Below are 24,980 nucleotides of genomic sequence, written 5' to 3' on the forward strand. Positions count from 1 at the left end.
TATATAAAAAAAAAGCCCAAAATGCCCAAAAACTAATCTTAAAAAAAAGAAACTGTGTAGCATTCTGAATGTAAACCTCTATTTTGTGGTATTTATTGGTGAAAATGGTGCATGTTTGACAATAGAGGGAGCTATACTGTATGTAGAGATAAAATAACGGACATAATCATTGACCAAAGATATTTGGGTTATATGTCAATTTTGGTCCATTATACACTTGGATTCTCTTATAACTGCAGATTTGTGTATTGCTCAATTTTTTATATATTGTGTGTGTTTACTACTGTATATGACTAACTGATGATTAAATATTCTGCTCAGGTAATATGTTGGATGCTGTATTACAAGGAAAAACGTAATTAATGGAACCTTTGGTGTCGCCTTGTACATTGATTTTCTGGTATAATTACTATGTGCCTTTCCAAAATCTGCATGGTTTAGTGCCACTCCATTATGTTTGTCTTTTAACTTGAAAAAGACAAAAAAGGACCTATTGCTGCATGCTATTACCTTGTTCCAGAACCATAATTTTAAGTGCCCCAATACATCATATTTTATTGATGTTTGTCATATCATCCAGCCAATTCTATATGCACCTTTTTAAACCAATTATGAACTATGCAATGCCTTTAAATGAAGGAGTTTTGTAAATACTTTTGTATGTGTATGCACTGTTGTGAATTATGCACTGGATGCATTTGTTTTCCTATACACTGTCCACTTTTTTAATATATATACAGTATATATATATGTAGAGATCGGTACCGTTGATTTCATCCTGGCCATTGGCTTTGTGACACTGGATGGAACATTTTGCAATCCACCCCTCATTTGATTGTTACAATTTTACTTTGATTACTTGGATCACATTACACAACAGCTCAGGAACTTAACCCTTGTGTTGTCTTCCCGTCAACCATGAAAAGAGTCATCGCATTTTCTGACATTTTTGTCACTTTTTAAACGTTGTGGGTCCTTTTTTTAATGTTTTTTTCCAAAGTTGTTCGATATTTCTAATGTTGACATTTTCATCTTATTTTGAAGGCCCATTTTTTTGTGGTAAAAAACCTGAAAAGGGGTCGAATTTGACCCAAAGACAACATGAGGGTTAAACAATCAAAATGGGACATTTTGCTGGAGCGGTATGGTGCTAAAAAATCCATACTGCACTAGTGTGTACTTTCAAGTCCCACCAATTGGTTTTTAATATTTATGTCCTTCTCTACATTGCATATTCCTTGAAGAAATAAACATGTTATGACATTTCCTGCAGCATATCTGGTTTATCCATGGGCATTTTCTGTGATGTTAAAATTCCCAAATGGAGCTTTTTTTCTGCCTCTAAAGGGCAGGTACGTTTTTCAAGATAATTGATGTATGTGTGGTTAGCCTGTAGATGTTAATATTCCATCTTTTATCATAATGTACTTAATGATTCAAAGCACTTGACGAATAGTCACAAAGCTGTGTGATGATTTTAGAAATGCTTTATTTGATGTTTGCTGGTACAATGCAAATAAATGTAAAAAGAGCAAGAACGTTTTACGTGTGTATCCCTCAATCTGTAGAACTAAATGGGATTGGAGGTGTTATTAATTTATTTCTCCCCATTTGTGTGTGGCTATGTATTGTGTGGTAGTGTTCATATAACCATCGTTTTTGACTCTTACCATGATGTTAAATTTAATAAAATTACAATACAAAATATTTAATTTCACAAGCTAATATCATTGACGGCATACTTGCATAATCTTTAGACACTGTTGATGCCTATATTATTTCTGAATTGCTTCAGTCAAATGAATAGATCAAAAGAAGCAAGAATAAGCTGCATGCTGCAGAGGAGGACCGAGCTGGTACACGTCTGCATTATTCAGAGCAACTTTGAGGTTGCAGGTTGCTAAGTGCACCCTCAAAGAATGAATAAATAATGCCATTTCTGTTTCTGACTTCATGAGGAAAAAGCCTTTTACACAGAGACTTCAAAAAGTTCTATTTTTACCGCTCACAGCAGGCCTACACTCATGGGATTCTGTGCAATATGGAGGTGTTTTAAGGGCAATCATTTCCACACACAGGGCACTCCCTGCATGCAATAATATTACATTTTGTCAGCATGTCTGCTTCAATAAGCCTTATATTTCACACTCATCTTTGTTTCATGTATTTCAAATCCACAAGTAGAATCTAAAAATAGATGTGGCATTTGAATGCGTATTTCTAGTTCCCTATGCTGTGTTTCACATTACAAAGTATTCACAGAGATGGAGCTCACCTTCGGGTACAAAGTTAAAAGAAGACACAGATAACTGGGTGAACCAAATTTAACAATGAACTCAAATGCACATATGCCAGAAATCCACCATAATGGATGGATAGGCACAAATGAAGTATGAAAAGGCCTTGGCAGAGAAGGAAGCAATGCTTCAGAGAAGCTAAAGAGGTGTAGACCGCAAATCTTTTCCAAAATTCATAATTTTACTTGATAAAAAATAATATGTGTGTCATTTACTTGTAATAGTTTTATAATAATTTATACTGTTATATGTACTGGGAAATTACAACTTACACTCTGTTTTGTTAGTAATCACTCCACACAGGCAATACACACACGCTTAGGACCTGTTCATGCACTAGATGTCGGAGTGAGTGGGCTGCCTGTGCCTTGCTCAAGAGCACCTGGCAGTGCCCAGGGGGTGTAGGGGCATCTCTCCAGCTACCAAACCACACTCTGTGCTCTGGTCCGTATAGGGACTTGAACCTACGACCCTCTGGTTCTCAACCCAACTCCATTTGGGGTGTTCATGTTTTTTGTTACACAGCCAATGTTGCCAGGTCTGGTGGACTCACTACATTATGCAATACATTTAATTTATTAAAAAACACTAAAGAGATGTTTAGTTTAGCTCATATACCATTGATTTCTACATCATATATGGCTCATATATGCCCTGTGAGATTTCATTTATGATCAAATGATCAATTCAGTTTTTTGTAAGAAAACAAGGAAATTCAATTATAAAAAAGGTTTAAAAAAATAGAAACATGATTTTTCATCATAATTGGTGCAAATTTCTTAGACCTTATTCAGAACAGGTGAACGTGCTTGACATGTAAAAATTGTGTAACTTTGTGTGGTAACAATAGCATAACAGCAGGTGCAGAAAGACAACATTCCCGCACACAGAAACCTATACTGAGACACACGCGCACACACACACACACACACACACTCACACACACCAAGCCCAGTTAGGGGAGGCCACAGTTAAGTTGCATAGCACCTAAAACTATTACACAATTATTACACTCGGGTCCAGTAGACCCGAAAAACCTCATGAGTAATAGGTATGTGTGTGTGTGTGTGTGTGTGGGGGGGGGTGTACTGTGGGTAGTCATTGCAAATTAATCATTTTTGTTTGTTCTTAACGGAAAATGAGCCATGGCCAATGAGTTTGAAGAAATAATAAATAGCATAATTAAAAAAAAATTAAAATATTTAAAAAAGATCCCACAGACCCGAACACCTTACAAGGATTAAATACTACATTTGTGATAATAAAAATGTATGATGATCATGTTTGCTCTGGTGGGCAATACAACATAGGCGTAACTACTTGCAGCGGGTGTAGTACGCTGCTGCGGCCACAGGTGTCGCCAGAGCGCCCTGTGTAACAGCAGCAGCAGCAGCATTAGCAGCCAGATGAACGGTCCGTCTATGGGAGGATCCAGTTCACTCTCTCCATGTTGAAACGGAGCAACTTCTCCTCCAGCCGACTCCTACCCTCCACCACAGCCCGCCTGCTGTTCCCCTCAACCCAGCTATCTCCCACAGTCCCGTGCTATGACGCTGTACTGGAAAAGAAGCTCGGACACAACTGTATGAGCACCACGCTACTCGACACGGAGTAAGTTTCCATTTAACTGAGCTCCTAATGCACCACGCCAACACGTCGATAAAGATACATTGCTATTTTTTTAGCCAACATGCACATTATTTGCATTTGTTTAACTAACGTATGTTTTATGTGCTAACTTACGTTAGCTAGCGGAGCTCAGATAGAATTAACTGGTAGAAAGAGGAGGCTTTGCTTTTTCCGGACGGTAGTTTTGAGGCTCACAACGTCGCAATATTCTGAGGAATTTGGTCAGTCAGTGGTGGTAGTAACGTTATCTGTGTCTGTGTGGTGTGTGTCAGGCCGGGTAGTGGCTAATGTTACAAGCTAGCTAGCTACATAAAGTAAAACCTCTTCACCCTGTTAGCAGACCATGCCCCATGCGTCTGCAGATTGACTGTCACTTGTTTGCATGGCAACCATAAACCTGTAACGTTACCTCTATATCATTTCCTCGTATTTATTCGGTTAGCCTTCCTGTCATCACCTGCTTAAAGTGTAACGGTGGACTGCAAAAATGGACAACGTTACTCTATAACGGTATAACAGCGCGTGTAGTAACGTCAGAGCAATTACCGCAGCAATAACCATATAACGATTCATGCTACTTCCAATAAAACCTCCATGACTTATTATAGAAAATATAATGCCAGTGACACAACAGCTCCGTAACGCCATGCAGGGCGCAACGTGCAATAATGTTAAGACATAATGCGGTGTGTATATGAGTCAGGGGAGAGCTGTGAGGCTGGGCATATTAAATGTCAAATACCGGTACCCTACTGTAGTACAGGCCAAGACATCTACAGCATGGTTCAGCTCCAGTATTTCTGGTGTAACGCCAAAGCTGTAACCTTTGGCTGGTTTCCCAACCATATGACTGTAAACAACCTTTTCTACAGAGACTCTTCTCAATGTATATCAAAAGCACTGGATAATGAGTTTTTGTGTGATATACAGTATTATACAAAATGAATCCCTTATATTGAGAATTGGCATCTCCTATCAACTGTGTTGACATGCCAAATTAAGTATTGAATGGATGAATAAAAAATGACCATCTTTACTACTGATAGAGATGGTCCGATACCGATTCTGATACCTGAACTTGCATATCGGCCAATTCCAAGTACTAATCCGATACCAGTGTGTTTTATATTTTATTATGTTTTAACAGCTGTGTACTACTATCCCTATATGGATGTGATATGATTTCTATCTTTGTTGTCCGTCTGGCTCAGGTTAAACTCTCAAACAATGAATGCCACAAAACATTCATTTATTATGTAGTTTGACAGTCATTTTTAACAGAAAAAGAACATAAATAAACTACTTTGACGTTTATTACGTGGTATCGGATCATGCTTGAACTCCAGTACTTCTGATACTACTGATTCTAGTGTTTTAGGCAGTATCGGAGGCGATACCGATACTGGTCTCGGAAAATCTCTAATTAATATGTAGTGTTCTTGTGATTAAAACTGGACCGATAAATTGGCCAGTGTTGGCTTATTGCAGACATATTGAAGGAATTGAGGAATCCTTATCAAAAATGGTTGTTTTTTTTTGGAAAAAAGTAATATATCATAATCAGATTTTTTAAACTCTGAAATACTGACATTGATGTCAGCCTCAAAAATCTAGTGGGCTGTAGGGTACTTCTAATTAGGGCTGCACGATTTGGGGAAAAAATATAAATCCAATTTTTTTAGCTTAGAATTAATAGCCGTAGACTTAGACCTAGACTTAGACTTCTCTTTATTAATCCTTTTGGGATGACTCCCACAAGGAAATTGAAATTCCAGCATTCGTTTTTGCAAGAAATGCAGTAAAAGACAGAATAGAGAGAAAAAAGAGGTATAAATAAGTAAATAGCTCTAAAAAGAGCTAAAAACTGGAGAGCTACTGGAGAGGCAGCCGTCTGCCACGGCGCAATTGCAATTTTAATAATAAATAATATCACGATTCTCCACCACCATTTTTTTGCTCACTAACTGGAATGTTTATTGCACACATGAACCATGACAACACAAAACAAATTGGTAGTGCCAAACAGATTTATTTTGGCACCTACAGCACATTCATCATCACCACCAGCCGGTAAACACAGAGGCTTCAATGAAGAGGAGGGAGAGCATTAAAACCTATTTTATACAGTCTATCTTTAAAACTCACAGAAGAAAGTAGCAGAGTTGGTGGTTATGCAGTTGGCTTGTAAAAATTAAATGAGAATCAAAGTAACTTAAAAGAGAAAATATATGTATATGTGAATTTTTATTTTAAAATTAAACCTTGAACAGGGTGAATCAGGGCTGGGCAATATGGAGAAAATCAAATATCACAATATTTATGACCAAATACCTCAATATAGATATCGCGTATTAGTGCTTTGACAAAACGTTATTTACACAATTACTTTCATGATAAATATTCACCAGAAAGGATTTAACGACTTAGTGGTTAAGGTAAATAATAGAAAAGCTACAACAGTCTGGTCAGTTCAGAAAATGACATCACTGTACTGTAATGCAGCCTGTAAAACCAGGTAAAGACTGGGGTTAGGGTTAGGGTTACAACACTCACCATATTACGATATGGCGATACACCCAAAATCCAAGATGATATCTAGTCTCATATCGCAATACCAATACAACATTGATATTTTGCCCAGCCCTAGGGTGACTCAAGATCGTGATTTTCTAACGGCCTACTTGTAATATTAGATCTTGATGATGACTAAATGTGGAGATTTTACAGTGCCACTTTGCCTCATCCATCTCTGTCTATAACCAGTGCAGGAAAGATAGAAGAGCCCATCATCTTTAATCGTGTGGTATTATGTGGAGTTGGGTGTAGTAGAGATGAGTAGAGCACAGAAGTGCACTTTAGTTAATAGTTAAAAGGATGACTGGGATGTGTCACTCAAAATACTGAAAAACAAACAACGCTCATGAGCAGGCTATCCGAGCACAGGAGGAAACGATTACCGGGGTGCTAAAAGTGAAATGCCGGGTGATATTAGGGCAATCACAGCTGAGGGAGAAGAGACAAACAGTCTGCCTCTGGTTCCCCTCTTTGCAAAGTCCTTGCTTTTTGTCTCAGTGTTTCTGTGATCTGTCTGTAATTTCAGTTGACTCCATCTTTCAGAGTTTGTTATACAGAACAATAACGGCCTGACATCCAGCATTAGTATTCTCTGTCAGACTGGCAGGCACTGTACAGAAATCTATTTGATATTGAATGACCGCAAAATGTCAGACTGCAAGGCGTGTCAATAACGGGGAGGAAACATATCAGGCATGTGGAGGTCATTAATAATGTGTGTGTAAATAATGTGAGACCTCTCCTTTTTTGCGTATCTGGTTTTGATCAAGTCTGTGTTGCTCTAAATACTCCATGTCTAATGCTCTCATTAAGTGAGGATATATGGTCGCCATGGTGTTCCCGAGGTGCGCGAGCCATAAAATGACATCACCACAGCTGTTGTTTCCAGGACAAAGGCTCCGCAAGTTGTTGAGGCGCGTGGTCGTGCACCTCGGCGCGCTGTGCTTCCAGTTCAACATGATAGGCTGGGAAGAGGGGCCGAGAAGGTTCGCCTGTACATGTTACGTTAGCCGTTAGCAGGGTTAGCATGGAGGCGTTAGCCCTGGTTAGCCAGGACCAGTCGGGATCACTTTACTGGCAGTGTCTCAATTGTTTTTTGCGAGTAACAAAAATTAAAATGCCTCTCCCCTCTAAATTAGCCTGAAGCTAATGCTTTGCTACCTGTTCTGGAGGAGGAGGCTCTGAGCTGTCTTCATCTTTCAAATTCATCTCCAACATTTACCCGGGGGAGGTTCGTGACGTCTCTGGTCACGCAACTGTTGTTGCGTGTTGTTGTTTTTGCACCGTAGCTTTTGAAAAGATGCCTGGAAGTCAGGAATGTGTCTGGGGACGCTTGTTGTTGCACTATGACCTATACATGAACTTGAATATTTTGTTCTATGCTCTACTGCACAGGTTTTGTATGTCTTGTTATGACATTTTGATATTTTTCAAATATTTAAAAAACAAGTTTGTGTTTAAGTACACGGAATCTTAGAAAATCCTTTTTTATTACCCTGGTATTAACATCGGCATCGAGAATCGTGTTATTTTACTGGTATTGGCACCGACGGCTGAATTGTTGGTATCATGACGCCCCTACTTTGCACTAATCAGGTGGGGGTATTTAATGGTGTTGGTCCCTAAGCCTGTCAACTAGAACTGTGGCTTTGCACTGCTGTGCATGACAAATGGGGAGAGAGTAGCTCTGAATGAAGGAAAGACAAAAGGGTGGTGAGAATGTGAAGAGCTGTTTGAGCTATTTCAGTGGGTGGTTAGTTCTGTTTTTTATGTTTGTTTTTAATCAATGCTTTTTCTAGCAGGAAGACACAGCAACAGATGTCCTTACATTCATGCTGTGCTGTGAGAAATAGTCATGAAGTAGTAAAATTCCATGTCCAATGAGCCTACATATACTGTCGATCTGATTCTACAGGAGAAGCCATTATGGATGACAAAAAAAACGATACTAAGGTACCGAGTCAATGCCAAAATTTGGAAAATGAGATGGGACTTGTTTTTCTACAGTACCGCGGGTACAATGTAGAACCCAACTGATAAAGGATTTTAAAGATTAATACAAATATTTGGGTATTTAGAAATCCGATACGCCAAAATATCAGGCTATATACTGTATATAAAAAAAAATAATCCAGAAACGCGTAACAAAACAAACAGATTTCCCTAAAATAAGTTATTTGTAGATATTTATGAGTTCTCACTAAAATAATATGATAATAATTTGTTTTATGGTCACAACAGAACAGAGGAACATCAAAAAATATTAAAGCTCTGATATATAAAATGTATAAAAATACAAAATTAAGATATGAATCTTAAAGTCCTTTGAACAAAAACACATTAACAAAGTAATCTGTGTTGTAGAGCACCCTCTGGTGGACAAACTTTGCAACGCCAACGTTTAGAACATGGTTGACCGTTTTTATTTTAATAATCATTTATATCAGAATCATTTATTTGTCGTTATAAATCATTCTGATGAATGAATATTTAAGAAATTTATATATATTTTTTTATTGGCCATTATAAATGTTGATACCGATAGTTAGGGAAATTCCTAAAATTGACCATTAATATCGGCCCGTCGATATATCGGTTGGGCTCTAGTACAATGCAATTCTTTTCCAACATATCTGGTATTGTGACACCCATAGAAGCCACCCAAGGGCGTCCTGGTGGCCTTAACAAGCCTACTGCTGTGTCCCTGTTATCCAGACCAGCTGTAATGCTTTATTTGGCCCACGTAGTGTTTCAGATTTACTGACAAGAAAAACTAGTCATCAAGGTCATGATCTTTCAGCTAGCTGCCTTGAGTTGTTGTTGTCATGTCATCATGCAAATTCTGCAGCCTCAGTCCAATCCAATCTACTTTATTTATGTAGCACGATTTTAACAAACACAAGGTTACTAGTGCTAGCACATGTGCAAGTGCTGCACATAAGGACAATACAGAATAAGTAGATAACACAATAAAAAAGATGAGGTACCACATATAAAGATAATAGCAATACAATTAAAATAAAATAAGTAGAGAAAATAAAATAACTAAAAGGCACTGCCAGGCTACTGTAAAAATATGCAAGTATACACATACGATCAGGAATCTACCTGGTGTTAAAAGCCAAAGAAAAGAGGTGGGTTTTAAGAAGAGTTTTTAAACGAGATAGAGAGGAGCTTCCTCAATTATTGCTATGTCTCACCGCTGACATGCATTGCCATAGCGATGCATTAATAGTGGCAGCAACAAGAAGAGATGGCATCATTTTGAATGCCAATAATAAGTGAAGCTTTTGCCTGAATGGCAAAATACAACAACATCAGTACAAGGTGAAACGAATATACTGACACAGTTCCTGAGCAGGTCATATTGTGAAAGAGATCGTCACTTTACACTACACAAAAACACTTGTTTGTCAGTATGTGAGTGTGAAATGTCTTCCTCGTAATTTTCCAAAAGATACTGAGCCCTATGAACTATTGACTGCTCTTAACAATGGTAGTGTCCTACTCCAGGGTTTGATAAATGGCCCAGTGCAGGTCCAGTTCCCCTGAGAAATGAGATGCTTTCCCCAACACCTAGTGGGGGGGGAATCTAGGCTAATACTGCTCCATATTGAATCTGTCTCTCTGTCCCCAGAGAACAAATGCTCTTTTAGCAGCCTTTGTTGTGCCAAGATTTCCTTCTCCTCCTGTGCTCTTGCAGAGTATTTTTGTCAGAAGTTACTTTACAGCTGTTAGTTGGCCTTTAAATCTAAAAACAGGTACTTTTTTCACAGAATGTCACTTTTTTTTCCAGAGAAGCCTCATTTGTGTTAATCAAAGTGCGGATCTGGCTGCATTTTTCTGTCCGAGCTAGACGAATACAGGCTCTTCTCGCCTAAATGTTTTACCAAAAAAAAGTTATAGGGTTCCCATACACTTTGGCCCTCCGGTAGGTGCCTGAGGTCATTGGGAAGTTAACACTCTCAATTATTTGTTCCTAGTGTCAGTGTGATTCTAGCCCTTACTGACGCAGAGCTACAGAGGTTAGAATAGAGAATTTCTATTTCCGTCCAAGTAAAGCGTCTTTAAAATGATTTAAAAAAAACACTTCTGTAAACATATTAGATGGGCTACACACAAAACTAGTACCACAGCCACATGTCTCAACTTAATACAGAAACAATCCAGTGGAAAAACACTCAGAAATGGATATTTTATGACGTTATTTCCACTGATATGTCTGTGCGATTTTCTTATTTCCTTTAAGAATAAAAGCCAAAAAAGCGCAAAATACGATACCGCTCAAACACAAAAACACATCCACATCAATCACAAAAATAATTATATACATACATTTATGTAAATAAGTAATTATTAATTGATGAAGTTATGAAATGCAATAACTAAGGCCCTATTTTTGCTTTGATACAGCTGCAGCCATCACAGGGTTAACATTTTCTGGTCAAGTTTGGTATCAATCAATTTGTCTTCTTATTGGCTAAACAGGTCGGCCGGTTTCATAACATCTAGTTTTAACTGCAAGGAATAGCTGTCAATCTTTCCCACGTTGGTCCTCCCTGAACTCTGCGACATCATTGGCTTCTATTAGGGCCTTCTCGGGTTACACTAGAGGGATTGGCTGACATGACCTGTCAATCAAATCCTTAGACGCAAGAGAATCCGCCGGTGTGCTGAGTAACAGTGTCGCAGCCACGGGGGAGAAGAGAGAAGCGATCAAAACCCAGAAATTATGAACTTTGTCGCTTTCTTGGATAAAGCTTGTTTTGGATAAAATGGCTTGGATATTCTAATTCCTTTGATAGTTGGCGTTATAGGAAAAATCTTTCACCGCTGAATAAAGACACAAGGTAAAAGGAATGGATGCACGATCGCCTTTAGACACTCACGGCGCAAAGTCTTTCTGTATTTCTTTACTTCATAACAGGATTATAACCGCTATAAGTCATCCTATGCTTTGTGTGTGGGCTTAGTCGAATCATGGTGTGCTGCATCAGCGTGTTTATGAAGATTTAATGCTTGCAATTTATGAGTGGAGCAAACGTTTTCTCTGAATTGGAGAAAACGGTCCCTTCGGCGGTACAATATCGCTTCGGCTCGGTGTGCGTATCCAGCCTCTAGTGTAAATATGACATTACTGCAAGGTGTTTACCCAAATGGAGGCATTATTTGTAGATAACATAGTATAAAAGCAACATTACATCATTGACTTTTGTTACATTTGTCTGTATAGATGCAATGTTAGTTGCTGTAATAATACCTGTTCCATTTAATGCCACCAGCTTTCTAACACAGTAAAATGTCAGTAGACTGTAGTCTTTTGTGTTAGTACCACATTAGCCTGGGGAAGCAGCTGTCCCTTTTCTCTCACATGAGTGAGACAAAGACAAACTGTAACTGTTCCAAGACCTCTGGAACCATATTTATGATTAGATGTTATTTTTTTCGCCATTTAATGCCTGAGATTTTCATGCAGAGTGCACCCTGTTGGCAATATTATTTGCATAATTATAATGGGAAAAGTAATAATCTTTGTCTCCTAAGTACACAAATAGAGTTTTTTTGTGATTTACCGCCTGACCCCTTGACATTAGTTCCTAGGCAGCTGGGTAGATGGTGTGTGTGTGTGTGTGTGTGTGTGTATTTATAGACCAGGTTTAACATCAGAGATCCTCTACTCTTCTTTTAACAAAGGCAGTGGTAGCTGGAGCATTCTCGAGGTAGCTAGCGCCTCTGCAATCAATATCCACCTCTCACTCATCTCTGGCTCAATGTATGGAGCAGATTGTTATGTAAATGCTGCCAGCTTTACTCTCCACCCAGTGTTTTTACTTTGAGGACATTGTAGGTACTGTCGCAACACATCTTACATAAAATCACACAAATGCAAAGTTTGTTTATGGTACATGCTCGCTGGTTTTGTGTACATGGAGAACAGACAAATTATTGTGTTATTAGGTAATAAGAGAGCATTCAGACTGAGGGTTGTTGCATCCAGTCTGTGCTGTGCTCCATTTTTATGTGGATATTCTGATTTGATTTACACATGTGCAAATTACCCACAGTCTACATCTGTTTTATATTTAGTGCCAGGCCCTGCACGGGGACTTTGTCCAGTCCCTGAAAGTGATTGGCACTGTGGACAGCCCAAATGCTGATAAGCTGTAGTTTCCAGAGATAAACTGCTTTCCCTGTGTTCAGTTTATAGAGGGCTTGATAGTAGGTAGGCAGGTTTTTGGCATGCTTTTACTAAATTGAGTGTTTTATTATGAAAGAGGTAATTCTGGGAGGCTTGATTGCATCATGGGTTTAATGTCAGCCTGTTAGAGCCCTTTTTGGATGGTCAGCATTTTGCTTTGTTAGATTGGCTCTAATTTTCGGCATCTGCCTGTGCCTGCCTGATGTCTTCATGTCGTGGCATTTCAATGCAGACAAATCCAAAACTTTGTTGCTTCAGAAAATGAAAACCCAGGTGTCAGCATTGTATTTTTGAGGCTGTGTACCGTGTGTAGTCTCTGTTTTCCTAATGGTGTAGTCAGTGAGGGGAGAAAGTGACACTAAAAGGATACTCAGTCGTAGCTGTCTATGCCAAGAAAACAAGCATCACCTTAAGCTTAAAGAAAGACCTCAGGTTTCACAACATGGACAGTTTCCATGACACGGCACCATTAACTGGGGCTGGGCGATATACTGTAGAGAAAATCAAATATCACAATAATCTTGACCAAATACCTTATTGTCGATATTGCGACGATATTGTAGGGTTGACTATGGGTGCTTTCACAAAATCCTATTTACACAATGAGATTTTTGATAAATATTCTCCAGAAATGATTTAATGCCTTAGTGAGTAAAGGTAAATAATAGAACAGCTGGAACAGTCCTGTAAGTTCAGAAACTGACATTACTTTACTGGGATGCAGCCTGTAAAACCAGGTAAAGACAACACTTACCATATCACGATATGACTGTATATCCAAAATCTAAGACGATATCTAGTCTTATATTGCCATATCAATACAACATCGATATATTGCCAATCCCTACTATTAACTGACTTAAGTTTTGTAGTGATACTGTACCCAAAATCTAATCTAATTTGAGTAACACTCGCTCTCTGTATTAAAAGGATGGCTGAAAATGGGTTTTATCTTTGACTTTTACACATTGAAGCTGAATGGGGGTTGATCTGATCCGATCCACAGCTGTTTCTCCCTTCCTGGGTTGAATGCGGGTCAGACACTGTCTGTCCCTTCGGTGGAAAGGCATCTCCATCAGGGGCTTGGGAACCTAATTTAATGATATGAATGTCATTTACCCGACTCCCAGCAGAGAGAGAGAAGGCAAGAGAGAGCACCAGAATGGAGAGAACTAAAACTCAAATGGATTTGGTACTTATGTACTGTACGGCTCAGTAGAAGCACATCATAAGTGTGTTTCCTGCATTAAAGGGGTAGTAACACACTCTTGTTTTCTCTTTGCAGACTATAACTCCCAGGCTGCTTTGTAATTGTGCTTCGGGTCTGATGCATTTAACAAATAACCTGGCGGTCACAGCCTAAATTAAAAACTTGGCTGCCCACGGCCACAGTTCACATGTGAAGATGAATTGACATTCATGGTTATATAATAATAATAATATAAATAATAATAATATACATTCAATTCAATTTTATTTATAGTATCAATTAATAACTAGAGTTATCTCGAGACACAGATGATTTATAATTATAAATAATTTTATTTTTTACAAGGTTCCCAGAGTTCTAGTAGTTCCCTCCAGAGCAAGCAATATATTTTTGGTAATTATTATGCAGAATGTTGAGCTCCACATCAAGAAGAACACTAATGTCTATTAGTGGATATGTGTACAGCAACATCTATTTTAGTAGTTGGGTTTTGTCAGAGCAAAACTAAGGCTCAGACAATACTTTTTAAAAATAGTTTAGGGCAATGCATTATCTCTGATACACATATATACCTTCAGAAGTATATTTCCAAGGTAGGCCTGTCATGGTTACCATATCAAGGCTAACATTGACATACTGCTCTTGTGTATCCGGTCCACTCTCCTCTAACTATAGTCAGGCAGGCAAGCGAAGAAACTCCAGCAGAAATGATGGAATTAATGTTACATGTAATGGGGTCGGGGATATCACGTCAAATGCTTTGCATCAATCTTAACAACTGTTCAAGTCTGTGGTTGTGGTTTGATTTTGATGTTGAAAAGTTATGTTTAAAATGAAGTGATCATAACATTTCAAGCCAAACCAGTTCATTACATTCTAATGGGGAAGTTAAACGTACCAAAATGTAACATTTTGCATTAAAATGTCTTAAAACAACTAAAACTGTTACAGTATTTTGTGGAGTTGTGTACTTACACTATCCTAACTGTTTCCAACAACATTCAAACCCAGAAAAATCTGTTATTTAATTTTAATGAGACGGGGCGTTTCATTTACTCGCCTGTCAGTGGCGTCATAAAACCTTTGAACCCTTCTAAACACGGGCACCCAGACGATACGTTCAAGAGTAATCGTAAATCATACAGTGTCACAGGATACTATAATACTTAGTAACCGTTATACAGCTTGTTTTCTGCCACACGGCATCATTTTGTCATTGATTACAACACAGTAATACAGCAGAGGTCTTATTTACTGATGCATTTCAATGTCGTCTGATCCGGGTTAGTAACGTTAGCCTTAGCTCACGCTAATGCTCAGTGGGGAACATTAACGTTATGAGGTTATTTTTCAATGGAGGCCTAGTGCGGCGCATTGATCCCTCTGTGTAGTGGATTTGGCCCAGTTACTTGAAATGAGTAGAATTTGAAAATATACCCACAAACTCCCAAAGCCTCTACAGCAGGGGGATTCATTTTCCCAAGGGTCCACTTGAGAAGCGGGGAATGTTGTGGAGGGCTGGACCAATAGGCTAAACTCAATTCTGAAAATTAGTAACTGGGCTGGACATAACGGCATTTGTCCAGAGCTGAAGAGAAAAGTTCCAAGTTGTCCGCTTTGCTTTGCAGCTGAATCTCCAATCCTTCTCGTTATGGTACGCCTGGAAAGGGGCATGTTCTCAAACACCTCTTTTTGTTTTCTCTGGGCATATTGGCGCAGCAGAGTCCACCAAACACTCTTTAAAGAACTCGACTTCAGAAAATGGCTTACTGTTTTTGGCGCTGCTGTCTCCCTGAATATGTGCAACACTTGGTAAAAAAGCTTCTTGCTTTTACAGTTTAACTAGCAAAGTTTCAGATATCTGTACCTCTGCATCAGTCAAGTTGTTTTTCTCTGCGTGTTTAGTAGTAGTCGTAGTAGTCGTAGTAGTAGTAGTAGTAATGGTGATTCAAATTATAATCATTTAACGCAGCAATATGTTCCCCGCAAACTAGGTTTACCTTTTGACTTTGGTAAATAAATGGCGCAGTGGATATGACACGTACCTTTGGTGTGGGAGACCAGGGTTCAATTCCCACTGCAATGTGTCCCTGAAAAAGACACTTGCTCCAGAGGCATGCAACCTCTGCCATATTGCAATTGTAAGTTGCTTTGGATAAAAGCGTAATGTCATAAGTACTTAGAAGTACGTGTGTATGGTTAAAAACTTGGTGCGCTGACATTTAGCTCATTCACGTCCATGCTAACATCTCGTGAGCTCAGTTCGCGGCTCTCTGACACATTGCAGTTCTTCTTTTATTTATTCTTAATTGCAAAAAAATAAAGCAACAACAAATAAAAGCTGCCTTCAGTATAAAAGCAAGCATTTGTATTCCATGCATGATGTACACTTATTCACATTTGATTGCTACTTCCCACGGACCTAATGTGGGCCGGTTAGGGCTGCCCAAAGGGCCGGATGTGGCCCGGGGGCCTTACATTGCCCGGGTCTTCTCTACAGTAAGTTATTGTGTTGTATAGTAGTAGATATAGTAGTTTTTATATGTCTGGCGGTGGGTGTTACTGAAATCCATCACTAAAGGGTTTGCAAGTGGAGCTAGAAAGGAATACAGATCATGAACGCAAACTAACTATCACGCAAGTCTACATGGCATCTTGTTTTTTTTTTATTTGCCCTGTGAAGTGATTCCAAGAACAGACTTAAACATCTGTTCCTAGTCAGAAGATGTAGGACAGCCAGGAGTGTGAATTAAAAAGGGGTGTAGTTCTGGAGTCCTTCCATCCAACCATGCCACATGTGGGTCACACTGTCTTATGCCACTTATTGCTCTTGTTCCACATGTTGCATATCATACAAATCCTTCTTTTATGTAGGACAAGATACATGCTAAAATCAATTAATCAATTACATGTTTTTTTGTAAAATCACGATTAAACATGGTCTCAGTGCACTTAAAATAAAAGGAACAGAAATAACAGACAGCAACAAAAAGAACTGAACAGTAATAACAAACGATACGAAACCAGCAACATAAGAGAACAAGTAAAAAAGGTAGGCAGGAGGATGGTGTGTTATGGTATAATAAGTAGATGCGGGTTTTTAATCTAGATTTAAAAATGTCAACTGAGTGAATGGACTGTTCTTATATAGCGCTTTTATAGTCTTAACGACTACTTGAAGCTCTTTTGCATAGTACTGGAACCATTCACCATTCACACACTGTGGCCGAGGCTGCTGTACAAGGTGCCACCTGCTCATCAGATACACACTCACACACATTTACACAACAACTCGTGGTTCAGTGTCTTGCCCAAGGACATGGAGCTGCAGGGCCAAGGATTGAACCAACAGGTTGGTGGTTCAATCCCTGGCCCTTGCCAATTGGAAGGTTTCCAATTGGCTCTAAATTACGTAAATAGAAATTGATGCTGTTTTGGTTATTTTGAAGATGCCCTGACACTCTCAGCCAATCGTGGATTACCCCTTCCTTCCATCTTCCTCATTTCTTTCTGTTTTCCTCTGCTTCTTACTTACTTACTATCTGTGTTACACTAACACATCCTCAGCACTGCCTCCCCCCGTTTTTGGCCCCCAAGCGCCCATCAGCTCAGGGATTCTCTCTCAGTTCACTTCTTATTTAGGTTAGACGTACTCAAGGGTTGTGGCATTTGCTTAGTGACAGGATTTAAAAGGCACAGATTGCAGCCATGGTACACTTGTTGGTCTGCCGGTAGATCATTAACGGTCATCGGCTGAGAGCCATGCCAAGGTCTTTTTCTTTTGAACAGCTGAAATTATGTTGACTGCAGAAAGACTGGTGCAATGCTGAATTGTTTGGGGTTGAGTGGTTACAACATTATTACTGGGGATGTGACGCCGCATCTGTTAGGAATCATATTAATGTACTTGTGTTTGCATGTGTGTGTCTGTTGTTTTTGGCTTTGGCTTTTGGATTTGTGGCTTATCACACATCCCAGCTCTTTAAGAATGCATTGTTCTTTGCGCTGGCACAATAAAGAGGGGGAAACAAAAGTAAGACCAGAACGGGGTGTGGATAACAGGATTTTTAGCTGTCGCCGTGGTCCCACTGCACTACAACCTGCTATGTTTCGCGGTTCCCAGCTGTGTCCTGCTGGGTCATGCTGTGCCCTGCTGGGTCCTGCTGGGTCATGCTGAACCCTGCTGAACCCTGCTGTGCCCTCTGTGTCCTTCTGGGTCCTGCTGTGTCCTGCTGATCCCTGCTGGGTCCTGCTACGTCCAGCTATGCCCTGCTGTGTCATACTACATACTGTAACGCCCTGGAGCGCCCTGCTATGACATTAACTACTACAACTAGCATTTGTAACCACTGTTCCACCATCTTTGATGTGACTATTATTGCCACTGTGCATCACACCCCCAACTGGCTCCGTCAGACACCGCCTACCAAGAGCCTGGGTCTGGCCGAGGTTTCTCCCTAAACGGGAGTTTACTTTGCCACTGTAGCACTTGCTTGCTCTTGGGGGAATTACTAGAATTTTTAGGACTTTATAAATTATAGAGTGGTCTAGACCTACTCCATCTGTAAAGTGTCTCGAGATAACTCTTGTTATGATTTTATACTATGAATACAATTGAATTGAATTAGTTGTAAACACACAATTTAAGCGCAACCAATTAGAATGAGAGTCAAAATGTACATCTAAATAAGAAGTGGATTGAAAATGTACGTTCTTTCTGAATTCACATTATATTAGGGTGTGTATTTGTTTAGTGTAAGTAGCTTCTGTGTGTGTTTGTGTGTGTGTGTGTGTGTGTGTGTGTGTGTGTGTGTGTGTGTGTGTGTGTGTGATGGGGTTATGTGACTCCTGCAGTGTTTCTATTGACTCAGTAAGCACACACTGAATAGAATTCTGTTTCTTTCCATGAAAAAAGGGAATGTTATCAGTTAAACTGTTACTTTCAATGACCTTTTTTCGTATTTGATGACTGATAGACCAGCTCCTTAGCTCCAAATCTACTATTAGCTAGAGACTAGCTGTAACCAACTAACGAGTGTGTGCAGGAGGCAAAAGGACAAGTGCATTTGGCCCAGACAGAGTTAACGGATCCCATAGGAGTGGGACTGAGTCAGATGGGGCTCCACCCTCCTTCACACAGTGGTGTGACCAGGAGGAGCATGGGAAGGAGAGACACCGGGAGACTGTTTGTCTGTTCATACTCTGTGAGTTAAAGTGAAACCTTACTCTTACTTTTGTACATTTCTGCAGGTGAGACACGTTGCTCCAACAAAGGCTTCTGGATGCGGTGTCTCCCGAGGCTCAGGTGAAAGGTAAGCCGAGCTCTCACCTGCAGACCCACTCTATCATCTTAATAATGCATGTGCTCAGTTAAATTGGCCAGCTATATGTTTTATCTAGCTGTCCGTCACCATACACATGTTACAGTCCAAGGTTATGGATTCATTTTTTAGCAAATGGAACTACATTTTACCCAAGAGGGATAACTCACTTTTTGAGCAGAAGAGAGAATTAGGGCATGTCTCTTAATGTTTAAAGTAGATTTACCTACTGTGTATGTCAGTTTTTTTTCTCCATTTGAGGTATACTTGCTTTCTGCAGCTATATGACCATGTCAGTCAGTGCTCTAAAGCATACATCTGTGCTGTTTCCTTCGGCCTTTCCCTGTGACCAATTGTGTGTCACTGTTTAAAAGTTGTAGCGCAGTGCAGCACTGAAGGAAACGGTTTGACAGAAATGAGATCAGCAGCTTACAGGGTGTGCCCGATTCATTTGGGTTAGAAGGGAGTAAATGTTGTGGGTTGCACGAGGACAGTTGGCTACAGACTGATACTTCAGAGAGATACGCAGAGGCCTAAAACAGGCAGTTTGCCTGGAGTACATGTTGATCTTTCATTCAGTGGCAGGGGAAGTGTAATGACTAGCTACTCTTTCTTGTTTTAGCCTCCCACCCTGAGCACACTGTGTATTTTGGTCTCTCCTGGAAGGAGAAGTATACGATTGTCTTTATGCATGGTGGCTAGTCGTATAAACAGGACTGGAGGCAGTCAGCTGTCTAGCACATCTTTCCATTGGGCTTAAAAATGCAGGCAAACTAATGGCTTTTTTCCATGACATGGTACCTCCTCGACGCTAATCGCCTTTTTTGGTTTTTCCATTATGAAAAAAAGTCCCTGGTATCTGCTAAAAGGTACCTCAGTTTGAGGTTCCAAGAGAGCTATGGCGAAACCAAAAGGTGATATGGACACCTGCAGGCTCTTGATTGGTTGGAGAGAATCGTCACCAATCACGTAATTGCAAGTGAATGGCTGTCCTGAACAACCCCGCCATGTTTAAAGCAACCATGTTATGCTCATTTTCAGGTTCGAAATTGTATTTTTAGGTTGTACCAGAATAACTTTATATGGTTTTGTTTTCAAAAAACACAATTTTTGTTGTTGTACTGCACATTGCTGCAGATCCTGTTTTCACCCTGTGCGTTTAGGTCTCTGTTTTTGCTACAGAGTGACACATCCTACTTCTGTACTATCTTTGTTGGGAGTAACACATGCTCAGTAGCTAGGTAAGATCCCATCATCTAGATAACTGTTTCTCCAACGTTGGTCCGTCCAAGGCAGGACTAGCTTGAGACTTCTTCTAAATTAGGGGCACTTGTGGAATACCTGCAGAACAGGAGGAAGAAGTAGTTCTATTGGAGATTATGGTCAACTAGTTGGTGTTGTAGCAGTGTTTTCCCATTGAGAACGAGCTATCATGGTAGCACTAGCATGTGCTATGGTTAGCCGCCTCGTCTCGGCTAGTGACGTAACCATGCAGATTTTGAACAGCTCACCCGGAGACTAAAGACAGAGGACATCAGAAACCGGATCTCACTCAAAACACCATGGATAGTTATGGATAGTATATTTTGTATTTTACATATTTTATTTTATATACAGTATATAAGTTTGAATATGTGTGAAAGCACCAGAGACACAAAATAACTTTAAGTAGTTTAGCCAGCGGTGTTTTTTTTGCTGCCTCCAGCTTCTTTAGAAACCAAATTTGTCTTCTGGCAAACAGCCACATGCAGAGAATCGAAAACAACACACCTCTGACGTTCTGTGTGTGTGTCAAAGCATTTTTCTGCGGCGTCGCTATGACGACCAGCCACGCTCGGCGGTACTAAATCTGCAATGGAAAAAGGAGGACGGGACACGGCGCTCGAGCAGAGCTGAGTAAAGCTGATACTAGCGGTGGGTACATTAAGTTTATTAATGTAGCACCTTTCACAGACACCAGTCACAAAGTGCTTTATAGTCAAAGAAATAAAGAAATCATAAAACAACCAGACGAGCTAATGGCCTAAACCAGGTGTTCATATTACACTTACTCAAATGAATGTACCCTTCTTACTGTAACTGTTTCTGTTTTCTTTTAACTTGCGTGCTCTGGTTTTGATATCCCGAAACTGTGTCTGCTTTAGTGACGTACAGCCCGCAGGCTGCTCTGCAGTAGCTGTGAAAAATACCACTTGCCCGCGCATATCAGTCAGGAAGTGTTTGGATTCAGCCTTGCTCAAGCTGTTTATCTTGGCATGTGTCCGCAGCATGGAAACGCATGAGATTTAACTGCAAATTACACATTAACCAGGCAAAATGTCTCGACCTGGACCCAGCAGCCCACACCCAGGGTCTACTCTTGTCTCACTTTTTGTCTGCGTCAAAAGCCACACACGTTCACACTTTGATTTACTACAATGTTGAGATTAGGGTTATAAATACTTTATAGTACATATTTCTGTCTAGTGACTAACTGGTCACATAGTTCCCTTATCTGTTCTGCTTTCCATTTTAAGACTAAGTACAGTGCACACAACGTAGTGTACATCTACTGGGCAAATAATTTAAGAAAATCATGTACTGTTTAATGGTTAGGATGTCTTATTTTTTTCTCTGCATTTTCAATCTACCACATCAGCTTCATTTAATTACAGTACTAGGATGATCACAATTTGGTTTACACAAGTTGTTCATTGTCTCCAACAACTGAACTTAAACTTTATTATATTAACTCAGAAGACTTCATAGCCTTTACTAACTGTTCATTCAATTTAAAAGACCTATTTACCTGGACTTTGACTTGCTGTAGGGAGGAAAAACAATATAAAAATGGAAATTGTTTTAAAAGCAAAACTTCTCTTAAAACTGTCTATTCCATATATAGGGCCCTATTTTAACCATCTGAAACGCAAGTATCATACACCAAACGCAAGTAGCTTTGCGGGCGCTTCTCGCCCGACGCAATTCTAAACTGGGTTGGTCTGAAGTAGTGATATTACTTAGAGGTGTGGTTTGGGCGTAATGTGCAGTAAACCAATCAGAGCGTAATTTTACATTTCCCTTTAAAAGCAGGCGCGCTTGTTCCACCGCGGATTGCTATTATAATGGTGGACTTGCTAGGCGCACTTTCCTAAAACCTCCATTGGCTCAGACCAGGAGCGGTTCACAGCCGAGCAGACCGACCTTTGCTATTTACTTTTCTATTTGATAAAAATGTAAATACCAAAAAAAAAAGGCACCAAAACATACTTTCTGATGTTTCGGGCTCCTTCTCACTTTATCACGAGGTTATGAATGCATGGTGATATTTTTGCAATGTGGTCTAACATTAGACCGAGATTATCTCACAACAGCTCTTCGGTCTCTCCTCTCCCGTGCTGCTGGGGCATTTGGGTTAAGTGTTATTGGCACATGCTTTTCAACGCCTTATATCCTCTAATAGTTCCTCATTGATGTCATCAACACGTCCACGACCTGTGGAAATGATGTGTAAAACAAGGTAATATATTTCCTGGTATTTATGTATGGTTAGCAAAACTGGGAACTGCTGGGTCCGTGAGATGAGAGAAGCAAAGTGTATGCCCGCTGTGCATACTCTACATTACGGCCGATATGTATTATGTAACATACTGTATATTGGTATTGATGCTGTGATTAATCGCATGAATGTCATAATTATCTCAAAGTTAATCACACATTTTTATCTATTCTAAATTTCCCTTGATTTGTTCTTGAGTGTGTGTGTGTGTCTGTGTGTGTGTGTGTGTGTGTGTATGTATATATATGTGTATGTATAGAGCCTACTGTAATTTTACACTAACATTCTCACTTGGAGCAAATAACCTCTCACACAATGTAACCCTGTCCATCAATAAAAGGGTGAAACTAATACTTTGAGGAGGGGGTGGGGGGGAATTGGCATCAGCTGTGTGCTTGGCCATCATGTGGTATTTCAGACTGGACGTGCTGCGATGATAGCTCAGTTCACTACAACAACACACACAGATCACTTTGGTCTGGTCAATGGAACATTTGGAAACTTTTATAAAGTAAACTTTGCATTCAGAATCTTATTGGCGTCCATTTTGGCGTCTGGCGCTCGCCGTCCACTCAAAACGTAACGTTACTACTCTTTGGCCAGCTCGCAAGCCCAAACGGTGTGTGTTGGGCGTACCTGTTGTTGTGTTTCCGGTCTGGCTAGATCGGGTGTGGTGTTGTACCTTTTCTAACGTTACTAGGCCAAAAAGAACATTAATCTTGGGTTTGCATTAACGCCGTTAATAACGCGTTTAGCTGACAGCCCTAATTGGTACTTCATGTTAGCTTAGACCCAGCAGTCTCTTTTGAATCAGCAAAGGAAAGTGTAATTTAATGAGATCAGCACTGAGGGAGCCAGACGGGGCATTATGTTTATTTATTGTGCCCACGGTGGTTGGAGAGTGACTTTATCCACCTTTGTGTTGGATCTGAAACTCATTATGTGCATTACTTACAGTTGTACAAAAGTTGTACAAAAGTTGTACAACTTTACAACTTCACTGTTAATTCCTCGTCTGCTCTTGGCGCATCCACCGTCTCTCACTGGCTCTGTGTTGCAAACAGTATACTATAGGGCCGGACGCTATAGAGAAAATCAAAAATCACAACATTTTTTTTTTGTAAAGATAATTCTTTGGGCACTTTCGGCCTTTATCTTGACAGGACAGATAAAGACAGAGGGAGGGGGGGGAATGCCATGCAGCAAAGGGTCGCAGGTCGGAGTCAGACCTGGGACTGCTGCATCGAGGAGCAAACATCCTCTATATAGCGGCGCCCGCTCTACCACCTGAGCTATCTGGGCACCCATAGCCAAGTATTCTAGACCAAATACCTTGTTATTGACAATGCAACGATATTCTCCAGAAATGATAATGACTTAGTGGGTTAAGGTAAATAAAAGAACAGCTACAACAGTCTGGTATGTTCAGGAAATGACATCACTCTACTGTAATGCAGCCTTTCAAACCAGGTGACCAGACAACACTAACCATATTACAATATGACAATATATCCAAATTCTGAGACGATATCTAGTCTCATATCGCTATATTGATACAACATCGATATATTTCCTAGCTTTAGCATGCTACACACTAAGCTAATCCCCAACGGAGCTATTTACACCTATAACCAAAGTTGTCATTCTCAACTGTTGTTTCTCTCAGTGACGCAATGCATTTTACCTTCCATGCTGTTTCAGGATTTCGTCTATGACGTTAACAAGCCTGTCTGTGTCCGTCTTCACGCTGTCTGACAGAGCAGAGGGAAGTCTTAGAGAGTGGAGCAGATGCACGTCGCTCGCTCGTTCACTTCTTTGAACGCTGGCACCTGGCTAGTTGTATTTTCCGGTCTGCTGTAACTTATTACTGGTTATGGCCGGGGCATTGGGCAATCCTCATTGTTGGACCCTGTGTTGAGTGGGTAAGCTGACAGAAGCAGTGAGAAAGTGGGAGCGGGGTTACGCAGAGTGTGTAAGAGAGGTGAGTTGGCACGGCTTCACAGAAGAAGTAGATTATGTAACATAACTATATTGAAATGAAAATTTCTCATCCCATATCTTGTTTAAAATATATTCATTGGGATGATATGAATGATTAATACTCGTCAATGCTACTGTATGATGCCACCGGTGCAAGATGCCCCCGCTTGTTTGATGGGAGGGGCTGGACAGAGAGGCGAGAGGAAGAGAGCTGCAGCAGGAGGTCTCACTC

General features: G+C 40.1%; 1 protein-coding gene and 1 long non-coding RNA gene across 8 annotated transcripts in view; one reads left to right on the plus strand and one right to left on the minus strand.

Moving 5' to 3' along the window:
• The first annotated feature begins 3,675 nt into the window (after positions 1 to 3,675).
• osbpl5 (oxysterol binding protein-like 5) overlaps positions 3,676 to 24,980 on the plus strand; it is a 52,039-nt gene continuing 30,734 nt past the window's right edge. For 3 of the 7 annotated variants that reach the window (XM_034878483.1, XM_034878488.1, XM_034878482.1), the window contains exons 1-2: positions 3,687 to 3,908; positions 19,160 to 19,221. The gene's annotated coding sequence lies outside the window, so the exon portion shown is untranslated. Of the gene's footprint in view, positions 3,909 to 19,159; positions 19,222 to 21,088; positions 21,149 to 24,980 lie in introns of those variants that run through there. The other 4 variants (XM_034878489.1, XM_034878484.1, XM_034878486.1 and 1 more) reach the window with 3 other exon arrangements.
• Positions 9,217 to 15,079, minus strand: LOC117948719. The gene is made up of 3 exons (XR_004657542.1): positions 14,808 to 15,079; positions 12,342 to 12,351; positions 9,217 to 9,228 (listed from the first exon to the last, which is right to left on the minus strand). It is a non-coding gene; the product is annotated as an uncharacterized LOC117948719 (long non-coding RNA).

The sequence above is a fragment of the Etheostoma cragini genome, chromosome 8 (assembly GCF_013103735.1).
Source record: "Etheostoma cragini isolate CJK2018 chromosome 8, CSU_Ecrag_1.0, whole genome shotgun sequence".
In the NCBI taxonomy this organism is placed as follows: domain Eukaryota; kingdom Metazoa; phylum Chordata; class Actinopteri; order Perciformes; family Percidae; genus Etheostoma; species Etheostoma cragini.